We start from the raw sequence: 10,000 nt of genomic DNA on the forward strand, positions 1-10,000 counted from the left end.
TTAAAGTTATGTAGCTATTCTGCCAACAATCCCCAATGCATTCTGTTTGTTACCATACTAAAAAACCTTTCATTATTTATGTGGAATATGCTTTCGGCGGAGCTGGAAGGTAGCCAATAGATTTAAAGTGCGAGGTAGCAACCCTACCTAACCTCTAACAGTGGGAAGGGTGGCTGGGGGGTACCCAACCACCTAAATCTACTCACGGTTCAATGAACCAAGTCACTTTTTCTTTTTGGCTGGTGGAGAGCGGACGTCTACTCTCTCTCCTTTCAAGCCTTAGCCATTTATAACTACAGTAGTGCTCCACACTCATTCTTTTCTTTAAAATATGATTGTGTTTATATTACACACTTACGATCACCTGACGATCGATTACAAAGTAATGGGGCAGTTTTCAGATATTGATGTTTATCCCCGTGAGTTATTGGAAGGATTCCTCTGACCTGACTACTTTTGGGGGTAATCTCTCCCGTCCGCTGGTTGGGTTTTTTCTTTCCCCTCGGAGGGGAGGAATTTTTGATTATCTTTGTTTTGTTTTTCTTTAGCTCTTATAGCCACATCGGTGTGCGAAGTCAGTGGCTGTAGCTGCTGCTGACTTCTTTGCTGTCTACAAGGCCTACCCTCCGTTCTCCCTTCTGTCGACTCCTGCTGACGACAAGTCTTCTCACCTTCTGCTGATCTTGTCGTCTCCCAGCGATCCGTAATTTTTCTCTCTCTCCCTACAGGCAACATTTCAGCTCACGCATGCAACTTCAGCCTGTTGAGGATTACGAGACAACGGACGATCGTCAACATGCAGGTTGCTTGCCAATCGCCAGATCGATGAACTATTTTCTCCTTAACGATCGCAGGGGCAAGACTCATCACCTTGTCTTCCTGGTTGGTCAGGATGTCGTGCGCGACAGTCCAATGATGAGTTCAGAATTTATTCTGTTCAATGATAACGGGCGAGACTCATCACCTCGCCTTCCTGGTCAGTCAGGATGTCGTTCGCAACACTCCGATGATGAGATTAGAATTTATTCTGTTCAATGGTCGCAGGTGCGAGACTCATCACCTCGTCTTCCTGGTCGGGCAGGATGTCGTTTGCAACAATCCAATAATGAGTTCAGAATTTATTCTGTTCAACTATCCCTGGGGCAAGACTCATAACCTGGTCTTCCTGATCAATCAGGATGTCGTTTGCAACAATCCGATGTTAGACACTGTGCAGGGTGTCTTTTGTGACGATCAATGACAGAGATCGCAACCATCACGAGATCGTAGGTTATCATGATCTCAAAATTCTTCTTAAAGACGAATGCCTGTTGGGTTTTCTCCTTCGGGGGATCACTCCGGCAGGATTTCCGTTCGGGAAATCCCTTCGGGGAGAACTCAGAAACAAGCCTTGGCTTTTTCTCAAGCAACATTTTATGTTAACCTTCAATTTGAGATAGAGCTCATTGAAGGGAAACAGAGTGCTGCTCGAAGGTTCGCTTCCAGGTGTGAGAAATTCCCCTTCCGAGGGAGTCTCTACACAAACCTTGAGCACAATCGTACTCATGCTCAAGATTTTGAGTTGAACACTCACAATACTGTAGCGAGCTCTCGGCACTTGTAATCTCGATCATGAACGTCTTGTGGTCACGATCACGAGCGCTGAGCAAGATGCTCGTAATTGCTTGCGAGACGCTCACGATCACGAGCATGACCACGATTGCGACACTAGTCTCGACACAACCCTTGAGGGCGATCACAATTACGAGCTAGACACTTGTGATCACTAGCAAGATGCTTACGATCGTGATCGTGAGTTACACTCTCGGCCACTAGCGAGACGCTCGTGACACGATTGTGACACTAGTCTCTACACAACCCTTGAGGACGCTCACGATCATGATCTAGACACTCGTGATCGAGAGCGAGACCCTCATGCTCGAGCTCACGAGCGAGACTTGTACAGGATACTCGTGCTTTCGTGCGAGACGCTCATGCTCACGAGCGAGACACGTGCAAGATGCTCGCGCTCATGTACGAAACACTCACACTCTTGTGTGAGACGCTCGTGCTCTTGTAAGAGGAGCTCGCATTCATGAACATAAAGCTTTTGTGTGAGACACTCATGCTCACGAGCAAGACTCTCTCACTCCCGTGCAAGATGGTCATGGTCTCGTGCGGGGCGCTCACGTGGGAGCCGTTCACACTTTGGACGAGACTCTCAAAAGCTCGCACAAGGTGTTCATGACCTAGAACGAGGTACTCATGATCATGAGCACAATCACGAGCAAAACGATCCTGACCGATTCGGTAGATCTCGGATTTTCTAGATCTCCGATGTGTCAGCTACCAATCGCCGTTTTTCAACAACTAGACGATTCTTGGTTGCATATCAATAGTACTGTTCGCTGTTTTTATGTTCAACAGCTAGTCGTTCATTATCTTACACGACAGTAGCTCGTCATTTTCACTTTCTTGCCTTTTTGCTTGCCTGACGTTTACTGGTCGGAGACTAATGATTGCTATCAGCCTGCTATATTCTAGGCTTCTAATTCAGCAACCACTTCTTGAGAGGGAGTTGCTCAAGTTAGCACACTCTCCTAGATGGCAGAGATCATCTCTCCTCACTCTTGGCCTCACACTACTTAGTTAGACCCTGCAGAGTTGATGAAATTACAGGTTTTTCCTTCCGGGAACCTAAGACTACACCCTTCTTGGTCTATGGGGATAATACACTAGCGCAAGGCTCAATGCCCCTCGCTCTTTGGATTCTTGTTTGTGTATCATAAACAGGGCTTCTCGGGTTCCTGAATTTTTCTCACCGTCAGCGGAATCAGAGGGATCCGCTTCAAGGTGGCCAGGTTTATTCATTGAGTCCGGCACACTCACAGAAATTCGTCTCCCATGAACGTATGTGTTTTTCATCTACACTTCGGTCATACTACAGGAAGATTTGCGAGAAAATTGCCTCAGGGAAAAGGTTATTACTTTGGGTGTTACCTTCTCCCATGTTGTCCCACTATTATGGGGTTGCTAACGAGCTGACTTTGCTTGAATAGGAACTACGCTAGTTAGACAGTCTCCTGAAGCAAATCGAATCTTGGATGTGGTTGGGGCGCTGCATCCTTTAAGTCTGTCCCCCCCCCCCATCCAGCGTAAGAGACAAACTTATGAGGTTACTGCCATTCTCTCCCTCTTAGAGAATGAAATTCAATGCTGTCTAAGCAACAGCCATTTCAGTTTTCTTGCTATGGTACTGGTCGGATCTGGATGGGTGACTGACGAGACTAACAGAGGTGATTGAAATTTTGTGTTTTCCCAATCTCCGCTAGCCTTATGACCTCGGACCTTAGTGGAAACACATTCAACCTCCATCTGTATCCGTTCTGGGGCCCGTAACCGGAGCTCATCCTTGGACCGGAATGGTTGGGAAAGAATATATTCCTTCCTCACTGGAGAACTCCTCCCACGAGCTTGGAATAATTGGCTCATGTTTTTTTTCGCCAAGGAAAGAGATTCCAGACTTTAGCTACAACGACACTATCTTGTATCAGCCATCTTCCTTCAGGAAATGGGAAACAGTGTCTATCGTCTTCCTTATGAATGGAACATTCGATCTCATAGGAAGACGAGGGACACCAAGATACCGCCGAACTTCGTCGGTCAGAAGTCTCTACTTTTAGTCTCTTCTTGCAAGACGAGCTTAACCTTCAAACTTTATCATGTGAGGAAAGGTTTTGTGATCAATCAGTTAGCCTCCTATACTGTATAGGATCGGCCCTCGTCTTGGAGACCTCGGCCTACTGACTGATTTTAGAGTCTTGAACTGCTGCCAAACATCTTCAGTATACTTCGATCTATAATTCAAGTAATCGAAGGAATGACACGAAAGTAATATCCTATATGGATATCGGTTGACTGTGTCATCACCCTGTAGAAACTTGCACAGGTCCGACAAGACTGCATCAGTCCCCGTCGAATGAGACCTCTGAAGGATTAGCCGGTTCCCAGGTCCTTCGGCACTAAGGATTATCCCTTCCCTAGTTCTCTACAAGACCTGAGCTAGGAATGGTCTTAGTTAAAAGAATGCCAGACGAGAATCTCTCCCAAGGAGTAGATCTTGTCTTCTGGATTTGACGCTTCCTTTAGAGGCATCAAAGAAATGGGGGTGAGGCCACATACAGGACCATATGTCCTTAGGACTATATCAGAGCACGAATGGTACCGTCTCTTAATCCCCTAGTAGGCACCATCTTCCTTCAGGAAAGTGCTGGGGGTTGGGTGAATGACAGTGAATTATCGGTTTTTCATTCACGGGATAACACTTCCTGCTCTTACGTGGCCTCCCCTTCGGGGTATCTTGTCCACGGTGTTGGATTTTATAGAATACACCCCTTCTGCATGAGTCCTCCTCCTACAGCCTCTGTTGCAGATGTCTTCCTTTGGGAAGTGGAATGAATATCAATGACAAACATTGATCTTTTTTTTTTGCAGGAGACAGATTGCTGCCTCCTGTTTGATTCCGTTTTGCGAGCAATTTTATTCGAGAAAAGAATAGATGACTTCTCCCCACTTCCCTGCAGACTTATTGTCGGACCGGTCTCATTAAGGGACTCGACTAGCACTTCGGTCTTGCTTCGGTAAGGCATCTTGCCGAAAATACAGGTCACATACAGGGGCACGTCTACCACTCTGGAGAACCCATTACGGACTCTTACGACTAGATATTCCGTGGTGAGGGTCGAGTGAAGTCTGATTTTCCTCTTCTTAAAAGTGCTATTCTAGTCATGCAATCTGTTGTGTATTGTAAAAAAGATCTTAAATTATCAATTATATGAATTCCTTTTCATTCTTATATTGCCTATTTGGAAACTGTACACCTACGTAAGACGCCATCTAGGTTTTCAAGAGTACCTTGACAGTGTATTTCCTTCTCTCGAGAGTCCTTGGCTCTGAAGGGAAAGTATATTCACTATGAAATTTTCACCTTATTTTTAGTGTAGTTTTAACCTTCAACAGCATTTATTATAGCAACATTCAGGAACTCTATTTGTATTAACTATATATACTGTTGTATATATAACTGTTTAAGGCCTCTCTGAATAAACTATCTGAAAATATCCTTTGTGTTCTCCTTAAAAACACAACAGGATAAAGTGGTGCAGTGAGTTTTGAACTAGTGATCATTGACAATGTCAGAAATCACTCAGCTTATAGGTTTGCTCCAGCAACAGTTGGAATCACAAAGTGCCGCTCACAGATTTCAGTTGGAAACTTTATGTGAGGCTCAGCAGAAACAGATTAGTGTTTTAGCTGCTCATTTAACTTTGATTCTATCACCAAGTGTATCTACAAGTATTCCAAATTTTCAGTATTTGACTCTACATCAGAATTATGGAAAGATTATCGTGCAAGATTTTTAACTTTTGTTGGTGCAAATTGTATACTGAAGGAGAAGCAAACAATGGACTAACCAGTCAACAACCAATTACATGTTACTCAATACTTTGGCGGCGCAGCAAACACCACCAATTGAGGTTAATGATCTCACTTTAGACCAAATTGATAAATTCATGAAGAGCATTTTGACCCACGGTGTTTCATAGTGAGAGAAAGGTTCAAGTTTTGGTGTGATATGAAAAGAAATCTAGGAGAAACTATCTAAGAATTGGCAGCAAGAATACGTCATGATGCAGCAACTTGTGATTTTTCTTCTATTCAGAAACCTCAGGATGAAGCCATGCTTACTAGATTCATGTGTTCTATAAATAATGAAGCTGTCTTGAAAGCACTTTTCAAAGTACTAATGAATTAAATTTCAGTAAGGCAATTCAAATAGCACTAGAAACAGAAGATGCCACAAAAGTAGATAAAGAAACCATTCATGGGAGCAAGTCTGCTTCGGTAATGAAAATTAATCAAAAGAAAAACAGAGTGGCAGACATAAAGGGTTCAGCGTCAAAGAAGCCAATTAAGGAGACATTTGACGGTAGATGCATATGTTGTGGAAAATCCGGTCACCAACCTAAGGATTGTTACTTCAAGAAGTCTAAGTGTCATTTTTGTCTGAAGCCGGCCCATATTGAAGCGGCCTGCTTGGTGAAAAAGGAAAAAAAGGAAAAGTGGTTCCCGGACAGAATGTGTCCTGTATAATGGGAAAGTTACATAGCTCAGTGAAAAACATAAACCATGATGATGCTTTGAAAATAACTAACATTAGTGAAGAGACATTCAAATTTGAGGTGGACACTGGTTCAAAAGATATTTTTTGTTGTGTAGCTATTTGGTAACGTTAAGGAAAACCTAGATTAAAATCAGCATATCATTGCTATTATTCAGCCAGTAAAGATCGTTTGCCTTCTATAAAGGTTATTTCAGTTTAAATGGAAAATGTAACACAACTGAAGCAACAGTGATATATTTGAATGTAATTGAAATCAAAGATTTTAATGTACTTGGTCGTAATAGTATAAAACGACTAAACATTGATGTGAATGCCCTATTAAAGGATTGTGATGAGGGGGAAATGAATAAAGTAAAGATTGAAATAGGGACTGAAGTGTTCGAACTGCAAAAAGTGTGTAAGGACCTATGCAACGAATTTACTGAATTTTTTAGGCCTGAATTGGGTTGTCTAAGGGATTTTGAGTTGGAAATTGCTTTTAAAAGTGATGCTAGACCAATATTTTGTAAGCCATGAACTGTGCCATTTGCTATTGTTGATGATTTAAATCAAGCTTCTTATGAAGTGGGAATTAAACGTGGTATTTGGGAATACACTTAGTTTTATGAAAATGGAATTAGGAAGGTATCCTTGCTGGGACAAAAACCCAAGTTACGTGTTTGTGGTGATTATTCAGTCATAGTTAATCAGCAACTTGAGATTCACAGATATCCCATGCCAAATCCAGAAAATCTAATGCAGAAGCAAAGTGGAGGTTTTTGTTTCACCAAAATTGATCTGGCAGATGCATATAACCAGATTGAATTGAGACCCGAGAGTCAAAGAAGATTGGCTGTGAGTACTCATCGTAGTGTGTTACTTAAAAAACGTCTTTCTTTTGGAATCATGTCAGCACCTGCATATTTTCAAGAAATGATGGAACAATTAACCTTTGATTTGGAAGGAGTGGCAGTATTTCTAGATGATTTTGTGGTCAGTGTATCAAATGCAAAGGAGCACAAGAATAATTTAAGAGGACTCTTAAAATGACTTCAAGAAAAAGGATTGAGATGCAAACTTGAAAAGTGTTCCTTTGGCCAACCCTCGGTGAAATACCTAGGGTATGCTTTGTCCTCTCAAGGTATTGGTAAAGGACATAAAGTAGAGGCAATCTTGAAAATGCCTCCCCCACCAATGTATCGGAAATATGTTCTTTCTGGGGATCTCTTTAGTTCTACGGCAATTGGATTCCTAATTTGTCAACTCTATCGGCCCCACTAAATCTTTTACTAAGAAAGGATAACTCCTGGAAGTGGAGTACCAAGCAACAAGGGGCTTTTCAGAACCTAAAAGAAGTGCTTAGCAGTGATTTAGTGTTACCCCTTTTGATCCCTCTGTGCCTATTGGAATATCTTGCGATGCATCTGAAGTGGAGATTGGAGCAATGCTTTTTCATCGCTATCCTGAAGGTAAAGAACATCCAATTACTCGTGTTGAAAACTCTTACGGAAACCCAAAAACCGTACAGCCAGATTCAGCGTGAAGCTCTTTCTATTATTTTTGGACCAAAGAATTTTCACCACTTTTTAAATGGAAGAAAGTTTGTTATAATCACGGATCAGAAGCCTTTGATGATCATATAAAGCCCTACTAAAGGATCCCCTTCTTTAGCAGCAAATAGGTTAGTTCGATGGGCCCTTATGTTGAGTCAATATTGCTATTGTATTGAATATAGGAAGACAGCTGACCACGGTAATGAAGGTGTTCTCAGCCGTCTTCCAGTTGGAGAAGACAAAAATTTTGACAGGGAGGAAGATTACCAAGATTTTAATACTGTATAGTCTGTATGGTAAAAGTAATAAGCAGACAATTGAATCCAACGGATCCAGGATTAATGGCAAAAGAATCCAGCAAAGATCTAGTCATCTCTGCTGGGATGCGATATACAAAAGATGGATGGCCAAAGGATTCTAGTGCGCAACATAGTGAATTGCGTCACCGTGGTGACACTACGGACTGTTCTAAATATACTAAGGTGAAGTCACAGACTAAACACTTGTGCCACGTGTTTTCAAACATGAAGTGTATCTAAGACATTTTCAGAAAGACATTACAATTCTTATGGAATTGACATGTGTGATGGTAAGTTATCCTTGTCAGATACCACAACCATTTCTACTAATGTCCCAAGTCTATGTAACTGATTTACATTCTATTTACAGATTTACATTTATATTTTTTTATCTATGCTAATTCTCATCTATTGCTAATAAATGAATTTACTGTTTTCGTGCGTCTTATTTTGCCCTAGCATTGTAATAAAAAAACTGTTTGAGGGTTTTACTATCCCTCTATTCTGTATAAGATGATTGAACAATAGAATTCTATCGTTCCTCCGCTTAAACAAACTCATCTAGTCCGAGGTAATTTGTTCCAACACGTCATACTTACCATACCTATTACCTTGCTCTGAGACCAACTGGTACTTCTTGATGCTGGGTGAGCTCCATTTATCATGCAACTTCGAGACTTTCCACAAGTCTAATAGGACTCATCCCTGCTAGGGGGTGGGAAGTGGTAACATAGTACATGCTTATCTGAAGTGACATATACCGGTAATGTCACAGGTCTCTTGGGTCATTAGACCAAAGGAATATTGTCTAGAAGTCGAAGGCACTACTGAGGGGAAAAAATCCACGATACATTAATGCTCTGCTACACTTCCATCAGGACGACATGGCCTGAGCCCAAAAAACGGAAAATCTATTTTTGGTTGAGATAGCCATGTCGTCCTGATGGACCCGCCCTTTATTCTCTATTAGGCCTTTGCAGGCCCCCTCCCGATCTTACTGTATCGTGGGAGCTGGTCTTAACACTAAAAGGAATGGAGTTCGCGCGCTGCGATGACGTCAGCCAAGATGGCGTCGCTTACGACGTTATCCGAGTACCCATAACAGTAACAGGAGGAGAACTTTGTAACGACTCCTCCCATATCTTACCACCAACTTCCCCCTCGAAGCATAAATGCTATGTGGGGTGCAGATAGCTATGTGGCGTGTCAATAATACGTCCCCTGTTATTATGCGATATCCTAAAGGACAACCTTAAGGGTACTCGCGCCAGAAGTTAGAATTCTGGAAACCTTTAGTTTAATTCTCTGGGAATATCCACTGTAGTCATATATACCCTTAGGAAGCTACTAAAGGAACCTTCCATCAGGACGACATGGCTATCTCACCCAAAAATAGATTTTCCGCTTCGCTCAGAATCCGTTTTTGAGAAATACTAATCAGATATATTTAGTAATTTTCCCATTGAAATTCAAAATTGATTTCTAATTTAAATGTCTTTGCTTAAACATTTTGAGATTTCTGGGTCGACCTGTGGCGGCCGGTGAAAAGGGTCCTTCTTATACACTTTTCTGATATAAACCTTCCAATTATACCAGAGAAAGATAAAAGCATGGAATGCAGAGGTTACTACCCTCGCGCGAGCACCTTGTGGATGTCGTGTATAAAGCAGTGGCGCGTGAAAACCACTATTCACAGGCTGTCTTCCATTTAGCTCATTCCTTCGTCAAAGGGATGGGCCGATACAGAGGCACCAGCTACGCTACCAGAACCACGCCACCGACGCCCCGACGCGAGCGCCATCTGAACAACATCCTTCTGCTTTGGACTTGCTAGCGTGATATTAGAATTTTGTGCTCTCGGTGTTTTCACTTTTCGTGGATTTATTTCGTCATGACCAAAGCTCCAACTTCACCCATTCCAATGTTAAGTACCTGTACCATAGTTTGTTTTGACAGCTTTTTGTAGTACCAGGCAGTTGTCCTCTTCCCAGTATAGTGTTGTTTTT

The 10,000-nt window shown here is 42.3% G+C and overlaps 1 protein-coding gene across 1 annotated transcript in view; it reads left to right on the top strand.

Moving 5' to 3' along the window:
* The window catches only part of LOC137643144 (CWF19-like protein 2), a 210,608-nt gene that overhangs the window by 136,336 nt on the left and 64,272 nt on the right, over positions 1–10,000 (top strand). The gene's annotated exons all lie outside the window — the stretch shown is intronic.

The sequence above is a fragment of the Palaemon carinicauda genome, chromosome 6, assembly GCF_036898095.1.
Source record: "Palaemon carinicauda isolate YSFRI2023 chromosome 6, ASM3689809v2, whole genome shotgun sequence".
Classification (NCBI taxonomy): domain Eukaryota; kingdom Metazoa; phylum Arthropoda; class Malacostraca; order Decapoda; family Palaemonidae; genus Palaemon; species Palaemon carinicauda.